At 42.3% G+C, this 18,849-nt stretch overlaps 1 protein-coding gene across 1 annotated transcript in view; it reads left to right on the forward strand.

Annotated features, from left to right (window-relative positions):
* LOC136005990 (urea transporter 2-like) overlaps positions 1-18,849 on the forward strand; it is a 399,495-nt gene that overhangs the window by 214,656 nt on the left and 165,990 nt on the right. The window contains exon 2 of the mRNA XM_065663882.1: positions 9,496-9,600. The gene's annotated coding sequence lies outside the window, so the exon portion shown is untranslated. The remainder of the gene's footprint in view (positions 1-9,495; positions 9,601-18,849) is intronic.

Here is an 18,849-nt window from a genome sequence, read left to right on the forward strand (position 1 = left end):
AGTGTTCAATGCCAGGTTGGACAAAGCCTTGGGTGGCATGCTTTAGTGTGAGGTGTCCCTGCCCATGGCAGGGTAGTTGGAACTAGATGATCTTGAAGTCCTTTCCAACCCTGACTATTCTATGATTCTATGATTCTATGTATACACTCACATTCTAGATATGGTAGTTAATTCTTGCTAAATATAGTAATCAGGGAAAAAAAAACACCCACATGGATCTTTTTCTTTGCTTTATACACTCCTGAAGTGTTCAGTCTGATAAAATGAGTTCTTTACCTTTGCAACTGGACAGTTCTGACCCTTTATTTAGATAGCAACTTCGGAAATATCAATCACTTGTCTCCACAGCAGTCCCAGCTAACACACTTGCTGGGACTCATGACATGAAGATTCAACACTCCCAATGGACTCAAACCTTGCTTCTTTACTATCCTAGCTGTCTAAATCATGGTGATTGCATAGCTCCAACTACATAAGGAAGATGTGCTTTTCATTCCAAATTTCATGGACGTAAATGGACCAAGTATTCATATCTGTTGTGTCACATGTCTTCTTAATCTTTGTTACTCATAATACACTTTTTTTTTTCCTGCCAGTTTTCCATTTAATTGGGGGACATTAAAAACAAAACCATCAAATCAAATTGATCTTAAATCTGTTCTTAGCAAAGGAGGCTGAAATAATAAAACCTTGAAGAGCTGAACCCTTGCTGAGCACTGTCACTGCTGAACCAGGACCACCTCCCTTCATTCTAGATTCACCCTGGCCACTCCTGCTTTCCCACCACCTCTTGCTAATAGCGTTGGATATCAGACACCTTCTTAAATTTCCATGATCTCCTGTTTCTTTTCTCTAAAGAAAGAACCCATTGATGCAGACAGTGCTTTTCCCTCTGGCTAGATAAAACAGGGTGAACCTCCAGAGAGTGCTGGGCTTGACAAGAAGCTGGTTTCTCATACAGTATTTTAACAGACAAACATGCAAGGAAAAAAGATTAAAAAAAAAAAAAAAAACAAAACAGTTAACCCGTGTAATGAAAGCCCGATGATTTAAAAAGCAGCTGTGTGTGTGTGAGGGAAGGAACGGAGGCTAAAGGATAGGATGGCAGATTTCACTTGCCAGACCAGTGGTAACAAAAAATTACACTGATCCAATAGACCATGTGGAAGGGTAATATCAGGGTACAAAAAAATTATTTTGGGGGACAGAATGCATTTTTTCTGCACTTTCTGTCTTATTTTGCTGTTCTTTGCTTGCATCTGTTAAACGCTGGAATGTCTGCAGGGACGTTTTGAAAAGCTGCACAATGTCAATTAAATTTGCCGAGCAGTATATCTTTTCTGGAGTATGTGTGACCTTTTCTGTTTGTCATTTCCTGGGCACCACACCAAGTGATCCTCTTAGGATGCTGGCTTTGTGGAGCAGGCCAGCAGCAGCAGGACTGCAGGAGCTGCAGGTTTCTGGGACCGCTGCCAACCTTCGGATAATTGCCATCAGCAGGAAAAAGCTAGAAAAACTTGGCTGAGTCCATCTTTCACAGATAGATTGACCCCTTTCTGCCACTGCAGAATCACAGTCAGAGAGAGAGAAGGGAGGGGGAGAGTGGAGGAAGGATTAGAGCAGAAAGCCTGCATCTGATCTGACCAGGGGAGATTTGGAGGTTATATTGGCTATTTCACCATCAGCAGTATTTTGAATGTCTACTGTTTTAAGGCAGATGAATCTGAGAATGAAGTTTAAATGCTCAGCTCTATTTTAATGAAACTGCTGCTGCTCTGACAGCACAGTGCTCTGAGAGAGTGGTGGGAATTCAGTAACTTCATGAGATATATCTGCTGGGAAATAACTTGAACATATATGCAGCAGACAAAACTGAGAGTATGAATGCATGCTGAATGTTACTGCAGGTGTTTGGAAAGGAGATGGGGGTAGAGACATGAAGGAGAAAGGAAGCTGCATGGCCACAGTTTGGTAGCTAAGCTGAAATGCTTTAAAAAGCAGTGGGAGCCACCTTTGTACTTTATGAGAGCTGGGAGTGGACAGCAGTGCCTTTAGTATCCTTTTGTCCAGCAAGTGGCTGACTGGGGTAAGTGGTGGTGACATGGTCAGACAGTGATTTCAGCAACCCAGACTTCAGATTCATCACCTCTCGGAGTGCTCACCCACCTCAGAGCTACATGCAGTGACCACAGTGCAGCAGCTCTGTGTGGGAATTTCCAGACAAGTGCTGGGATCCCCACACTAAGCCAAATCCACCTGCCCTGGCACATCTCAGCTGAGCTGGGCCAGGCAACGATCAAATTCTGGATGCAATAGAAGCCTGATTTAGTCAATCCCAACCCATGGGGTCCAAGTCCAGTTCTAATTCCACTTGAGAATGGAAAGAGGAGAGTGGGTATCATGGTGTAAGCAGAGCCGTAACTCAGAACCATGCAGCAGCTCACTCACTCCCCCTCTCTTCCTCCCTCCGCCCCACCCCCGAAGGGATGGGGAGGAGAATCAAATGAATGTAACTCCCATGGGTTGAGATAAGAACAGTCCAGTAACTAAGGTATAACACAAATCACTACTGCTACCACCAATAATAATAATGATAAGAGAAATAACAAGGGAAGAGAATACAACCACTCACCACTTTCCAACTGATAACCAGCCTGACCCGAGCAGTGATCTAACTCTTCCAGGTAACTGCCTCCAGTTCTACATCCTGGGCATGACGTGCTGTGGTATGGAATACCTCTTTGGTAGATTGGGTCAGGTGTCCTGTCTCTGCTTACTCCCAGCTTCCCCTCCTCCCTGGCAGAGCATGAGACTCACAAAGTCCTTGGTCAGACTAAACATTACTTAGTAACAACTAAAAACATTGGTGTTATCAGCGCTGTTCCCATGCTGAAAGTCAAAACCACAGCACTGCACCAGCTACTATGAAGGAGAAAATTGGCTGCTACTGCTGAACCCAGGACAGTAGGTTAAAGAGGTCAGCTGTCGCCCCTTCACTGCAATTGTGTGTCCTGCTAGGTAGAGGCACTGCAATTCTACTGCCTGCCTTCCTGAAGGAAAATCCTTCCTATAAAGAAGATAAGACTCAAATTCATTCACTTGCAATGCTTCTTCTCTTTCTTCATGCATGATCTACCTCTTAGTTTCCAACATAAATAATGCTTCGGTTCAAGTAATGTCCTGTGGCTCCAGACTGGGGGAGCTTCAATGCATAGGGTGCTGAGCAAACATGTACAGCTGCATAATCCTGTCAAATGTTATCCAGGTCATATAATCTGTGCTATATTCCTCCCTCTAGAGAACACACTCAGCTCAGCAAATGCTTGGCCTGCTTCTGTATGTGACACTCAGTGTCAGTAACTGACGTCTCGCAGATGATGCTTTATTGGTAGAGCAGGTGCTGGTGGCAAGGACTATATTTATAAAGCAGAGGTCAAAAAACGGCTTTGCAATGCTCTGCAGTTAACAGGTCTCAGTCATTTTCAGATCAGATTAAATCCTTTCACAAGACCTTTCTCCCCTTCCTCCATCGCTCACAAACTCTTACCAGAATGAGGAACCCATGGGGTGCTTCCCCAGATCACCAGCAGAAAAGCCACACAATGGGACACAAAATCTGTATCATTCGTATGCAAGAAGATGTGCATGTGAGAGGAGTTGCCAGAGCCAAACATTACAGTGCATATTTTCTTTCCAGAAAAGAAGGCAAATACCCTTTCAGGTTAGCATTGCAGTAGCTTCCATTTGTCATAGACCCAAAGTTACAGTAGACAAGGGCAGATGAACACATCACCATGAACTAAGCAACAGTATGCATTTTTGGCATGTCACCTGCTCTGTGGTAACTCTGCCTTTATGTACCCAGTCCTGAGGAAAGCATGAGATGCTCTGCTACTGCACTGGCATAACTAAGAGCATGTGTATGGTGCTCACTGGATGATAACTGGACTATCCCAGGGTCACTTGTCTGCCTGCCCTTGTCCTGTCACATTTTTACTCATAAGACTCCTAAGCTGTTGAAGCAGTTTGCCACTCTGGGGAGCAGGGATGTTTCTGAGAGTCAGAGGGTAATTTATGGCTGTACAGATGATATCCAACTACCAACACACCATCTGCAATGTTTGGAAACTGATGGCTGACCTTAAAACTGTATGTCTGTCTGAAGGTCTTTCCAACTACTAAGATCCAGCACCATGTTCAGAGGTTAAGTGTGGGTTTAGAGAGAGAAGGCAGAAAAGCAGTTTAGGCATTTTGTTTGTGCCCAGGATGTAAGTGGGAATGTTTTCTGGAGGTAGCCTCCATTGACCCACCTGTGGATATGTGCTGGGTGCAAGAAAAGGTGATGAGATGCTGGTCTGCTGGCCACAAAAACTGGTAGTCTTTTCTCAAATTAACTTGAAAACCATTGCCAGACTTCAGCTTGTGATGTACTATTCAATTACACTTTCCACATGCTGCTTAGAGTAATCCTAGTCTGAGTGGGGTCCATAGTAAATATGACGGAACCATTGCCAGACTTCAGCTTGTGATGTACTATTCAATTACACTTTCCACATGCTGCTTAGAGTAATCCTAGTCTGAGTGGGGTCCATAGTAAATATGACGGAACAAACCTTAAACTTAAGGCATCTGGAAACCAAATTGTTTATTCCTTGGAAATTAAACAAGTGGAGGTTTTTTAATAAATGTATATTAAGCAATTATATATTGTGGTTGGAGGACAACTCAGCATCAACAAAGTCATTTACTCCTGTGGATAACAAGTAAAACAGAAAACAACTCTATGTTTCTTTTCGTTTCTATTTGTCACCTCCATTTACATCTGTAGGCATGTAAATAATTTGAATAGTCTCACTGAAATCAGGAGGACAACGTGCGCTTGCAGGGAGGTATGTGGCAGAGGGCTTTACCAAATCAGCCTTCAACACCAGATGCTGGAAGACAGTGCTGGTAGCTGTGGGCAGCTGATCTGAAGAAGTTAAGCTTAGGGGTGAATGGAGTTCCCAGGCTTTGCAGCTCAGCTTCATTTCCTCTCCGCAGCACAAACTGTTTTAAAAGGAATTGAGACCAACAGCTTTCCCCAAGCCATCAAAAATAGAAACATTTGCAGCAGGTGAGGTGCAGCATGTATTCCCTGTTCCAGGCTGCTCTTCCAGGGAATCAGGGAGATGGATGGTGGATCAACAGCAATGAATAGGTGGGCCCAGAGGCAATAGTGCCGTGGCTGAGGTTCAAATTCAAAGCAACAAGGCATCCATGAGAACAACTGCAATTGTCAACAGAGGTGAAATGTAACCAGTGGTTTGCAAATGCAGTCTAGATCCTTAAAATAGGATCCAAAAATGCCACACACAAGCAAATGACTGAGCTTTGTTTGCTACCTGGCCCATGAGCCAGATCTATAATGTTGATATAAGCCACACAGCTCAGGCAAGATGCCCTGGACGGGTTTGATCAAGCACCAGTGCATCTTTATGAAAGTGACTCAGCTGGACACAGATGTTTTCACTGTTTGGTGCTGTAGAAGCAAAACCCTCTACCCTCCCTCCTCTTTCTGCTTCCTGCAATTTTCAGCTACAATTTTAATACCTTTTTTCATCTCATTTCATTTGTGTGTATTAAAGGAGGCCTGCTGTAGGCTCTGGGGGAAGAAGAAAGAGAGGAAATGCCAACACATCAGTCCACAAATAGCCAAACAGCTAACATACTTGCCTGTAAAAATACTCCTCCCACAAAACTTTCCTCCTCAGTGGAAATCCCAGGCACAGCCACTTAACTCCTTCCCAAAAGCCATGCATTTTGCACTGTATTCTGCTTGTGTTAACAAATTCAAGTTGCTCCAGGCCAAGAAATTGTGGAAAGAAAACTTTAAAGCCCTTTGGAGAAATTGCCCTTCTTGGAGAACTCTCAATGTCAAGCAAAGGGAACTCACTCTAGAAGTACTGGAGTTACACCCTGTTGCAGCAGGCAAACCTAGCATAGAGTCCAGTGAAAACCGTCCCACTGGGACTATTTTCTTTTTAAAATTATTTAAGAGAAAAAGTGCCCCCCTTCCCTTCCAATTCTTCTTCAAGTTCCTCTACAGGACCATCCAGACAAGCACCACCAACCTACCTGCAGTCTTCTTCCTGGCTTAGATGTCTAGTACAACATTCACCCAAGCTGGCTCCTGCTAACACACCCAATCATAGAATCATAGAATCATAGAATCATAGAATCATAGAATCATAGAATAGCTACGGTTGGAAAGGACCTCAAGATCATCTAGTTCCAACACCCCTGCCATGGACAGGGACACCTCACACTAAACCATCTCACGCAAGGCTTTGTCCAACCTGGCCTTGAACACCGCCAGGGATGGAGCATTCACAACCTCCCTGGGCAACCCATTTCAGTGCCTCACCACACTAACAGGAAATAACTTCTTCCTTATATCCAGTCTAAACTTCCCCTGTTTAAGTTTTAACCCATTACCCCTTGTCCTGTCACTACAGTCTCTGATGAAGAGACCCTCCCCAGCATCCCTATAGCCCCCCTTCAGGTATTGGAAGGCTGCTATGAGGTCTCCACGCAGCCTTCTCTTCTCCAGGCTGAACAGCCCCAACTTCCTCAGCCTGTCTTCATACGGGAGGTGCTCCAGTCCCCTGATCATCCTCGTGGCCCTCCTCTGGACTTATTCCAGCAGTTCCATGTCCTTTTTATGCTGAGGACACCAGAACTGTACACAATATTCCAGGTGAGATCTCACAAGAGCAGAGTAGAGGGGCAGGATCACCTCCTTCAACCTGCTGGTCACACTTCTTCTGATGCAGCCCAGGATACAGTTAGCTTTCTGGGCTGCGAGCGCACACTGCCGGCTCATGTTCATTTTCTCATCGACCAGCACCCCCAAGTCCTTCTCCTTGGGCTGCTCTGAATCTCTTCTTTGCCCAGTCTGTAGCTGTGCCTGGGATTGCTCTGACCCAGGTGTAGGACCTTGCACTTGTCGTGCTTGAACTTCATAAGTTTGACATCAGCCCTCCTCACAAGCGTGTCAAGGTCCCTCTGGATGGCATCCCTTCCCTCCAGCGTATTAACCGAACCTCAAAGTTTGGAGTCATTGGCAAACTTGCTGAGGGTGCACTCAATCCCACTGTCCATGTCAGCGACAAAGATGTTAAACAAGACCGGTCCTAACACCGATCCCTGAGGGACACCACTCGTTACCGTTCTTCAGTCGGACATTAAGCCATTGACCACAACTCTTTGTGTGCAGACAGCCAGCCAGTTCTTTATCCACTGAGTCGTCCACCTATCAAATTGATGTCTCTCCAATTTAGAGACAAGGATGTCATGTGGAACAGTGTTGAACGTTTTGCACAAGTCCAGGTATATGACATCATCTGCTCTACCCTTGTCCATCAGTTCTATAGCCCCATCACAGAAGGCCACCAAATTGGTTAGGCAGGATTTCCCCCTAGTGAAGCTATGTTGGCTGTCCCCAAGCACCTTGTTGTTTTTCATGCGCCTTAATGTGTCTTCCAGGAGAATCTGCTCCAAGATATTGCCAGTCCAGAGGTGAGACTGGCTGGTCTGTAGTTCCCTGGGTCTTCCATTTTCCCCTTCTTGAAAATGGGGTTATATTTCCTTTTTTTCCAGTCGTTGGGAACAATCTACCTGAGATATTGAATCACCCCCAAAGATTCTGCTTTAGTGCTCTTTTGGCAGCTAATACCCATAGTAATTTGTGCAGATCCACCAGTGCTATCTCCTCTCACATAACATAGTATTAAGGATAACAAGTCACTCACTCTTTTTCATCCAAATGCCTCCTTACTCCTCACCCTGCCATTATTTATATCAACAGAAGACAGAAATGAAGGATCACCCTATTGTTTCACTGTCCTACATCACACTTCCACCTCTGTCTTTTCTTAACATGTCTTCTCAAGTCTAAAATGAGAAAGATTTGCATGTCTCAAACACAGTAAAAGACATTCCGAAAACCAGTACTGCAGCACCTTTGGACAGCCCAACTACACAATGCTTTGCATGACCTGGCAGCTGTGGCACCCAACACCACTAGTCACCTTGCAAGTGATACATCACTAGGAGCAATACCCATGTATCTTCCCTTTCCAGCATACAAGCTCCCTCCTTGTGCAAATCATTGTTTACAGTAGCTGCTGATCTGTATGTGTAAAAAGAGCATAATTTATTAATTTAGATTCTGCATGTTTTTAAGGCAGATCTGCATGGATGTCCAGGAATATGGGGTGCTATGTTGGGTTATATCTGGTATATTTTCTTACTGCAAGTTATAGTCATGCAAGAGTTGCTCCTGGACAGCAAATATACAAAGACTGCCTATTCATATTTTTGTTCGCAGTTGCTGCAAAAAGAGAAATTTGAGAGGTAGGAGAAGCTCTGCTCTCTAAGTTGCTCCGACAATGCTCATCTGTGCAGGAAAGATGTGGAAAACCCAGCAAGAAGGAGGTCTCCAGAGAAAGACAGGCCTAGGCAGAACATCAGGCTTCAGTTGTGAAGAACAGAATCATAAAATCACAGAATTATAGAATGGATAGGGTTGGAAAGGATCTTAAGATCATCTTGTTCCAGCCCCCTGCCATGGGCAGGGACACCTCACCCTACACCATGTCACCCAAGGCTCTTCCCAACCTGGCCTTGAACTCAGCCAGGGATGGAAAAGGTTTGTCCTAGGGTCTGGCAGGAATGATGCAGTTTGTCACCGCTCAGTAGGCAACTAACACTGGCTGGATTAAGAAAACACCCATGTGTGACAATTTGTTAAAGAGCTCTTTTTTTAGGAAATAAAATTACAATGTAGAGTCATGTGTGACCTATTCCCACAGCTAGCTCTATCCTGCTCCTCATGCTACCCCTCATGTCTGATACTGGGGTCAAAATATTGTCACAGCCCTGTACACAGGAAACTTACACATAGCTCTGACTCAAGCTATTACCTCGCTGGAAACTGGTGAGAAGAGACCTCTGAGCGCTCAGGGAGCTTTTGGTGAGTTTACATTAAGCTTCAAGGTTATAAGTGAACCAGAAATCATGCAAGCCATTTTTGATTTTGCAGCATCAGTGTCACATGTGAAATATCCTATTCTCTCTTCTGTTTTCGGGTCCCTTTTTCTTCCTCTTTTAAATGCAACAAATAAAATTAAGTTATCATTTTATTCCTTCTTCTCAAAGGAGCTTGTCTGATAGAGAAATTCATTAATTTACAAAATTGTAGTGTTTTATTCTCATTCATCCTGGGTTAGGTGTAAAGATCATGCCGCCTTCTTTTCAGGTACCTCCTTTTGCATGCAATAAATGAGCAAACAGAAAACATACCTGTTACCTCTCTCTCCTTTGAATTTCTCTGTAATTTAGAAGTGACAAATAATGACCTACTGCAAAAGCAGGAAATAAATTAAAGTAAAAATGGCAAAAGCAAAATATTTCTCCTCTAAACATGTTGGGTTTTTGCTATATGTGTCTTGGCAGCCTAACCCTCTGAAAACACCTGCCCGAATTCTCTGCATTCAACAAAGCAGCACAAGGATAAACCCTCCAGTAAAGCCTATGTGACTGAAGCTATAGGAGCCTGCTGTGAGTAAAAACATTTTAAATATGATTGCTATACCTGTTAGTAACTAAAGAGCCCTTTTGGAGCAAATAATTTTCTTGGAAACATGTGAATCCAATCGTATAAGCCTGGGAGCCCACATCTATGTAATACCACTCTTCTTGTCTCCACATTGTCTGTCCCCTGCCTCAAAAGAAAGAGTTTACCCTGTCCATCTATCATTTAAATGGTAATGAGCTAAATGAATTCCACCTCACTTCTGAGCTTCAGAGTGAGCTTGGGTTTGTTTATTCATTTAAAGCCACTAGAACAATTCTGACATTGTTGAGCATGTCCCAGATTTATAGAAAATAAAACTGTACTAATCTAGTGCATTTATTAGCTTTTCTGTCAGATGCCTCCATGAGTATCCAGAGATGTGAGTTTGCCCTGTAGTTCTGTTCTGACTGGAACGGCGTCTCCTGAAATGTAAATGTTATCTTAAGGTCATATGCTGATGAAAACCAATTGCCAAACTCCCATTTCTTGGTCATTTGACAAAGCAGCTGCTGTGCAGTTACGTGGCGCAAAGAAAGCTATTAAAGATGGATGAGTTACATGTTTGATTTGGCATATATTATACTTCTTCTAAAGATAAAAATTAAGGTAGACAATTATTTTTCCTGATTTAACTGAATAAATGAGACATCTCACGAACTTATATATACAGGAATGATATTTCTAAATTAAATTGTTCGTCTACACCTTATGTAGTCCTCCAAGTGCTTTTGTGAATGCATTTTAAAGGGACAAAGCAAATATCCTAAAGTCTGATATAATTAATTTGTGGCATCATAGATTGGTATTGAGAAAAATTCCTGATTAGGAGGAGAACACAGAGATTAGACAATTGTACATGTCATGACATTAAGTTCTGCAGTTGATGTATATTAACGAAAAAAAAAGGTTACAAGGTTTAGGTCATCAGCAGCTGGTGTCAGATGGTATGGTACCACAACAGTGTCTCCAAGGTCTGTGAAGATTATTTTTTACAATCTGTAGGATATATAGAATTGGCCAATGCCAGAAATACAATGCTGGAGGCTTCTGCTGCTGCTTTGGCAAACCAGCATGAATGCTCACTTATACGAGTGGAAAACATGCAGTGCATAGTCAAGACAGACAGTAATATGACAAGTTTTAGGAGGTGGCGCTGTCATAGCTAGTCATTCAAGGCTTATTTGGTGTGTAAGTGCTGACAGGGAAAACATGCTGCAGGGATGTAAGTTTGGGGTTAACACTAAGATCTGTGTCCAGGAAGAGGTGGAATGTTGGAGTTGTAGCAGGACTTGGTCTCCGCATTTGAGCTGCGAGAAGTCAATTCCTGGGAGCAAGATGGCTGGTGGTGGGTGGAGAAGGAACCGTTCCCCTGCATTTTGTTTGACCTTCATCTTGCAAGAAGAAAGGTCTAATTTATTTTTTTTAAGAAAAGTATCAGCAGTGTTTTCTCTCACTAAAAATTTCTCTAGTTGCAGGAATACTTTTGGGACTTTGCAACACTATTAAACAAAAAAATTGTTTGGGATTTCTGTGGCCTTTTCTGTTTTTTCCCCTTCTTTTGGAGTTACAGAGAGGTTGCAAGTGAAGGAGATAATTTAGCATTTAATAAGACTTTACTTATGCAGTACATCCAGCAGTCATCTACACATTAACCCTTGCATGGCCAGAGAGGTAGAAAAGTTGCACCAGTGAGAAACAATCATGAGTAATAACAAAGCACTCACTTTCAGATAAGAAGTCTAATTCAGAAAGAATAGGATTCATCAATGTTCAAGCCAATGAAGGATATGTCTCTCTAAAACTTTATCTTGTAGGCTGGCAAAGGATCTCCCTCTCCTGCTTACTGACAACTTTGACAGAACACAGCTCAAAATTTAGTTTCTAGATCAAGATCTGGGATCCAAAAAGCCTATGGATATATTTTAGAGGGGGGAAATTTGAGCATGAAGCCTCTTATGCTTAGTGATTGCACCATACACTTCAGGGGTGTCTGGTCCAGCCAGTCAGCTGTGGATAAGAGGGATTTCCCTACTTTGGGAAAAAAGACAATTTTTCTGCTAGGGCTTATGTAGGACTTCATTTTATTTCAAGGAAATCTGCCCTGTTTTACTGCAACTGCCTTTAGTTTACTAAGATACCTCAGGAATAGCAACACACCTTTCTGAATGCCTTAGTTTGTTAACACAGGAGAGCTCACCTTCCTTGTAAATCATTTATTGGTTATCTATTAATAACTTGTATCTGCTGCTGTCAGCCTAGACAGATGACCTGCTGCAGTCTTCATGGGATGGGAACAATTTTACTCAGAATTACCTGAGTGCACTACATGGTGCTCTTTATCTCAGTAGGCACCTCTACCACAATGAGAACACATTGCACTTTGTGTGTCTTACAAAATTCAATTCACATACTGAGGCTTCCTGCTCTTGCAATTTACTTCTTTGAACTAGCTAAGACACCTCCTCATGACACATATTTCTTGTGAAACTTGTTAGCTCCCCTTAATGTAAGTAAATAAATAAATAAGCAGGCTGGAATTCATTACTGAAATCAAGTAACAGCCCAACAGAAAATTCAACAGTAAAACATCCATGTCGTGAAACATCAATACTTGCAATAAACCATGGGATGAGAGAAGGCATGGTGAAATAGCTTCTTCCACTCATGAAATACCATATCCTCATGACAAAAACACAGAAAGACACAAACTGAGCTAAAAGGGAACTACCAGTGCTCCAAGTTTCCTGCAAAATACCTTGTCTTGCTTAATGTCATTCCTCTTTGGCCAGAGCACATTCATTCCCCAGAGCTCTAAGCATGGAAATAGCAGGTCATAAAAGGAGCCCAGTAACGCAGAACAGCTTGTGTGCTGTGTACAAAGGCTTTATGCCACCCTCATGGTTTCAAAAGACCCACTTTACACCTATCTGACATTTAGGTGTAAAAAATTAATTACATGGCAGTCCTTGTCCTAGCTGCTTGGACTTAATTGTTCTGCCCCTCCAGCATTCGCTTTCTGGTTATATTTCATTGCTATGTAGGGCTTTGCTCTCAGCATCCCCAAGATGAAGGGATTTTAAAGCTAAAGGATCATCTTGCTTACATCCCTTATGTCACAGGTTATGAAGTTTTGCCTTACTGTCTCCAAGACTGATCCAAGGAACGGATGTTCACTGAAAACTCTTTTCCAGAAAGACATCCAGTCTTGATTTTCTGGAAGGACAAAATGCAGAACCCACCACTTTCCTTAGCTTGTAATCCCTCTCAGCAAAATGTTAAACTCACTCTAAATTACACTGGCTCCTCTCATGACTTCTTCTGTCTGATTAAAGAGCCTTTTTCCAAATGGTTCATCTCTCCACACAAGTTTTCTCCACTAGTTAAATTACCTCCCCATCCTCTCACTGCCCAAGTAAGTAGGATGAGTTTGAAAAGTCTCTCTTTCTCAAGAATTTTCTCCTGCCCTTGTCTGGCTCTTTTCTGAGATTTCTCCTTTTGTTTTCTTTTTATATTATTGAAAGAAAGCAAACCGGGATGCATGCAGCATTACCGTTTCACTCGCCCTGATTTTGTATGCAGGTGCAGGGCTGCAATCAGGTTCTATTGAAGTGGGAACATGCATATAAGAAAGAACCCTGACTTTTAACATTAAACGCCCTGGATTTACAGTATATGGAGTGTTTATACAGTACATATAGCATGTATAATACAGATAGATACGTGTAGGTTTAGATGTATCTGTCTCTGCAGCCATGGAAGTAGTTATTCTGCAGGCTCAGCTGCCTAATGGAAAAAGGGAAAAACAAGTGGAAAGAAGTCAGAGAGGCAGTGAAACATTCTCAGAAGCAAGAAATTAATCAGGGTCTTGCATAAGCAGGGAGAGTGCAGTAAGCATAGCCACTAATAACAGGTTCGATAGATTTGCTTGCCTTATCTAGATCTAATTTAATGTTCAGAGCTTAGTGGAGACCTCCTGCCCTGAACTCAGGGTCAGACAGAGATTCTTGTCTGCTTCAAGGTCACCACTGAATATTTGGTTTCTGGATCACAGGTATTTAGGTAAAATTCATTTCCAAGCAGGCTGGGCTCGTTAGCATTACTTATAGCATGGACTTCCATTCTTTGTAAATTGTCATGTCTGTAAATTGTGTTACTCCTAAGCAGTATTACTCATACTCATTTAGGAATTCATCATATTGTACTTATATCACATTCCTTGTTCACTGGCTATATCATTTAGCTAAGATTTTCATTAAAATATTTCCAAAAGTATTGCTATGAAGGCATATCCTCTTTGGCTTGAGCTCCTTAGTTGTCATTTCCCAGGTCTTATCCAGAGAACAACAGGCTTTACATGACACAGCACTGCTCCTGATGGTGGGGGTCTGAAAGTTACCCCTGGGACCAAGGTCACCTCCCTCCTGCCATTCACAGCAGTCATCTCTCTCCATTCAGGGATCTCTACATGTCCTTGAACAACCAGGAATGCTGAATGCCTCAACATGGCATGGAGTTCAGATTGTGTTACTCACCCATCATGACCTCTCCCATATACACATCCCTCATGTTCCTTGCCTGCAGGAAGGTCGACCCTTTCCTACATATGAAATTTCATAGCTATGTGGTAGGAACATAGTATGTATTCTGTGTTACTGCATTCCATTTGGCTGGTTTAAAAGGCTGGTTTAAAACATGTTTTGCCTGAATAAACCAAGCTTCGACAGTGATCTAGCTTGCGGTGTCCCTGCAGTTATTTATACTTCTACCAATCTTCATCAGCTGCAAATTCTATCTGTAGTGACTTTATATCTAATTCTGGATTACTGATGAAAACATCCAGCAGCCCAAAGCGTAGGTCTGCTTTTGTGGAGACACTGCTTATAATGCCCCTCGTTGATGATGATTTATCTGAATTGTTGGATCTGCCATTTATCCTTTTGTCAGCTGATATCATCCTGTGAGGATTTTTATTTTTTTTTCCCCCCTTTGCCTTCCCTTGTTTTTTCCTTTAAAAACTAAAACTGCGATATTCAGCACTGTTCTTTACTACCTCAGCTTCCTGGCAGTTCTGTTAAGAGTAATGGGTTCTTATCCATGGGAAAACATGTGATTATGTTTAACTGCAATGTAAATTGAAAGGTAGAGGTCGTTTCCTACATTCTGATATAAATAGAATACATAGAATCAATCATAGAATGGTTTGGGTTGTAAAGGACCTTAAGATCATCAAGTTCCAACCCCCCTGCCATGGGCAGCGACACCTCCCACTAACCATGTCACCCAAGGCTCTGTCCAACCTGGCCTTGAACACTGCCAGGGATGGAGCATTCATGAGAACAAAATGTAAATATATATATATACATAAGCCAGTTCATAAAAGGTTGTCGGTTCCTTTTACAAGTTTTGGATATACATCGCAGATAGGCTTGGGGGTTATGTAATTTTTAGTACTGTTCTAAAATAAATGGATTGGTTGTGTCTACGTGTTTTGCTTTAGCAGTGTGGTATTAAACACATCTAAAATGTTTCAGTCAAGTAAACAGATCTAACTTTCTCCAAAAAAAAACCCAACCCACAAAACTGTAGAAACAGCCAAGCATTGTAGCTGTTCCCCAAATAGGGTGTTAGGATTTGGCCATAAACCTCATCTGTTTAATATGGTCTGATTTATGCAGTATGTCATGGTGGTTAATGTTTAGTGAGCTGAAACAAGAATGGAAGAAAATGATAATGGAAAAGCTTGGTTTTAAAAACAGCTCTTCATAGATGGTTATAAGGGGGATGACTGGACTCATTGTGTGTATCACACATATATTGGCTAAGCCGGGCTTTGAAAGCCTTTCAGCTGACATAAGCATGATCATCCAAGCAGGGCTTTTTAGCTCAAAACACTCCTAATGTTGGGCTTTTGGCATGAGGTTGTGACAGCTGTGGAAGACAGAGGGGAAGAAAGCCATAGCACTGTGTCTGGGTTATAGAGAACAGCAGAACAGGAGAGGCAGTATTGCTAAAATTAGCCTTGTGTGATTTGGAGACAGGGGTCATGACAGGATGGTAAGTTCAGACCATGAGTCCTCAGCACTGGCACCCTCTCCCTCTCTCTGTAGGTTCTTACCCGCTGCCTTCCAGCAGTTTTTTGCCCTGTACACTTTTCAGAGCAAGTCCAGCCAGGGTTGTGTCTCCACCATTCCAAGACATCAGCTTTGGGCCCTGAAAGCCCAACAGTTAAGGCAATATGGTGATAAGTGCAGACTAATTAACCCTAACACACTCATTAGCCAAGACACAGATACTGCTTCTGAAGCTAGTTTGGTCTTCTCTGTACTGACCTCCAAATGGCCCGTACATACACAGGTTCTAGAAAACAATGCATCAGGTTTTGCTTGGTCATAAAGCCTCTAAGAGAATTCGGCCTTACTTGTTCCTCTGTAGGAAGCCTTCTCTCTACTCTGTCTGTAGAAGTAATAGTGTTGTATAGATACCTCCAAGGGCTTGGTCAATGGGAAGAACCCAAAACCACCTTCTCCGTATAAAACATAGAGAACAAGATGTGACTCAAATGGTAATAAATTTGCCTGCAAAACAATTAGGGGTAATTCTCCTAAGCTTTCATGTGCGCACTTGTCTCCACATCAACCACTCCTCACTTCCTTGTGAATGACCCAGCATTTGTGTGCAGTGACCGAAGAGTAATCTGTACCCAAATACTGCCTTGAGCTTTGACCCTGGCTTCATGGGGCCCTCCAAGAGGCCCTATGGTGGAAAAAGGGCTGAATGGCAATAATGGGACCAACCTCATCATGCAGCTTGAGGATTGGGTTTTAACTGGCACGAACTCCAGCAAGCTCTCAGATTCATAAGCTGAGAGAGATTGAAAAACAGTCTCGTGAACTCAATGCATAAAACTTAGGAGAAACAACAGATGTGAAATCCCATTTTAACTTACTTTCAGAGCAAACTTGCTGCCAAAGAAATAAGAGTCTTATACCTAAGTGCCACCTCCATGCAAAGGTTAATCTGGACATTCTTTGCTGAAGGGAGGACCTTGGGGGAAAACACCTGAGAAAGCGGAAGAATCACTTTCTCTTACTCCATCTTTTGCCCTGGCACTTATATGCTAAATTCTCTCCAAGCACAGCAGAATTGGTTTCAAACCTCTGGAGAAAAGAGATTATTATTAACAGCCAGTGACTGCTCATCACAGCCCATTCAAATGTGTTTTTCATCTGACAGCTCTAACACCTAATAGAGAGGTAGGTGATTTAGAATAATAACTTTAATTAATGATCTAATAAAGAGCTGATGTGCTAAACCTGAGATAACACTTCACGACCTGACTTTTGTTAGGTAAAAGCCACAAACATCTGGGCTTTTATTTTTTAACAAACCTTGTGACCCCCTTGACATGGTGCAAGTGTGAACTGGTTTCTCTTCTCTGGTTGTTGTGAGGTCTTCTTCCATTTTTAAATCACTTGGAGAACTGCAATTAAAAAGCACCCCAGCCAGTGATGAAGTCACAAATCTCAGATCTCCGTTCTACCTTCCCTTCCTTATTCCTTCTGACAGCACTTGACTATGTCAAAAGCCAAGCTTTAGCTATGCAATTTTCTTTCCCTTGAATATGTCAGTGCAAGAACAGCTTGGCTTTTATAAAGACATGCAGTTTAGTCTTCAGCCATTGATGAATATTACCGGCATCTCAGCTGTGGCATTCCCCCTTCAAGCCAGCAGCCACATGTTGGAGAGGCCATTAGCCTGTCATATGTTCCTTGATTTTCTGGACTCACACTCTCAAGGGAACCCATTAGCATTTAGACTTTCAGACAGTTTTCTCCTCCCTGTTAATAATTATCCAGGGGCAGGATAATTAAAATAGGTTCTGAGGCTATGAAGGACCTCTGTCGGCTTTCTCTACTTACAGAGCCAAATAAGAGCTTTAATGTAGATTTGGAGACAGCTCCTGAAGGCTTTTTAGACCTTTGTCATGTTCTTGTCGTCATTAAGCATGATCTAATCCTCCTTTTCATTTCATTAACCGAACAGGAGCAAATTTTGAAATATGACTGCAAGACAGTAAAATTCCCCTAGACACCTGAGAAAGCTCCATCAATATAAAATGGATAATTTTACAGGATGGACAAGAACTTAGGAATTAGGGACTGGTTAGCATAGATTTCCTACTTGGTTTTATCCAAATCGCTAAGTTTCTGTATTTTTATCTTATCACAAAAAAATTGAAAGATCATTTTTAACAGCACCAAGAAAACCAGCTCTATAACCTAGTCCTGTTGGCTGTTCAAGGCAGGAAAGCATGCAGGTTAACGAGTTGTGTGAGAAGTATTTCAGCAAGACTCGCTGATAGCTTGAGAGCCGTCACAGAACTATTCATCATTGCATGGTGTTCATCATTGCCTCCAGCAATCTCCGCTGATGGCCTCTTGATAACCCTGCAAAATAACACTAGTACTCAGTGTTGCTAGTACATGAGCCTTGCTGCACAAGTGGTATGGGAAGTCTTGTAGCATTTTAGGAAGAGCTTATTTAAATGTATGCTCCAAGACCGTCACAGTCTGTCCTCTTCTAAATCTTGCTCTGGGTTTGTTTTGATAATTGCACCAACACCTGGGATCTGCAATGGGAGAAAGGGGCACACATAGTGTTCTGTGCACAGCCTGGCCCCTGGGTTGGAAGTCTTCGGCCTGTCTCTCCTAACAGATGTCATTCAATTTGCCTTAAATAATAAAAAACCAGCAGATGAAGCAGTGGGAAACAAATATGTCTCCTACTTTTCAAAACTTTATGTTTTTTAACTAAACCATATATTATTAATATGCTATACATTTTATTAATGCTACTTTCAAAGCTGTGGGAAATCACAGATCATTCCTCTACCACAATGTCTTTATTATGCATACATAAATCATGCATGGAAGGGCCCTGACAGTTGACGATGTAAACTCTCAGAAAGCAAAGCCCCTAAGTCATGTAAAAAATGTATGTCACAGACAAAGCAGTATGTCATCTCTATTTCCTTTTTATGGATATTCTTGTCTTGCCATTATGGAAGAAGATTCCACACACACACCCCCCCCCCCCCGCCTTTATTTCCTATTTAAATGTAGTTAGCACAGAGGTAATTTGCAGTGGTATTTCAATGACACAAATGGAGTACACTTCCCATCTGCCTGCATCTTCAAGGATGAGCGTGTTGTAATTATACTGTTCCAGTTTCA

This window comes from Lathamus discolor, chromosome Z (assembly GCF_037157495.1).
Source record: "Lathamus discolor isolate bLatDis1 chromosome Z, bLatDis1.hap1, whole genome shotgun sequence".
NCBI lineage: Eukaryota > Metazoa > Chordata > Aves > Psittaciformes > Psittacidae > Lathamus > Lathamus discolor.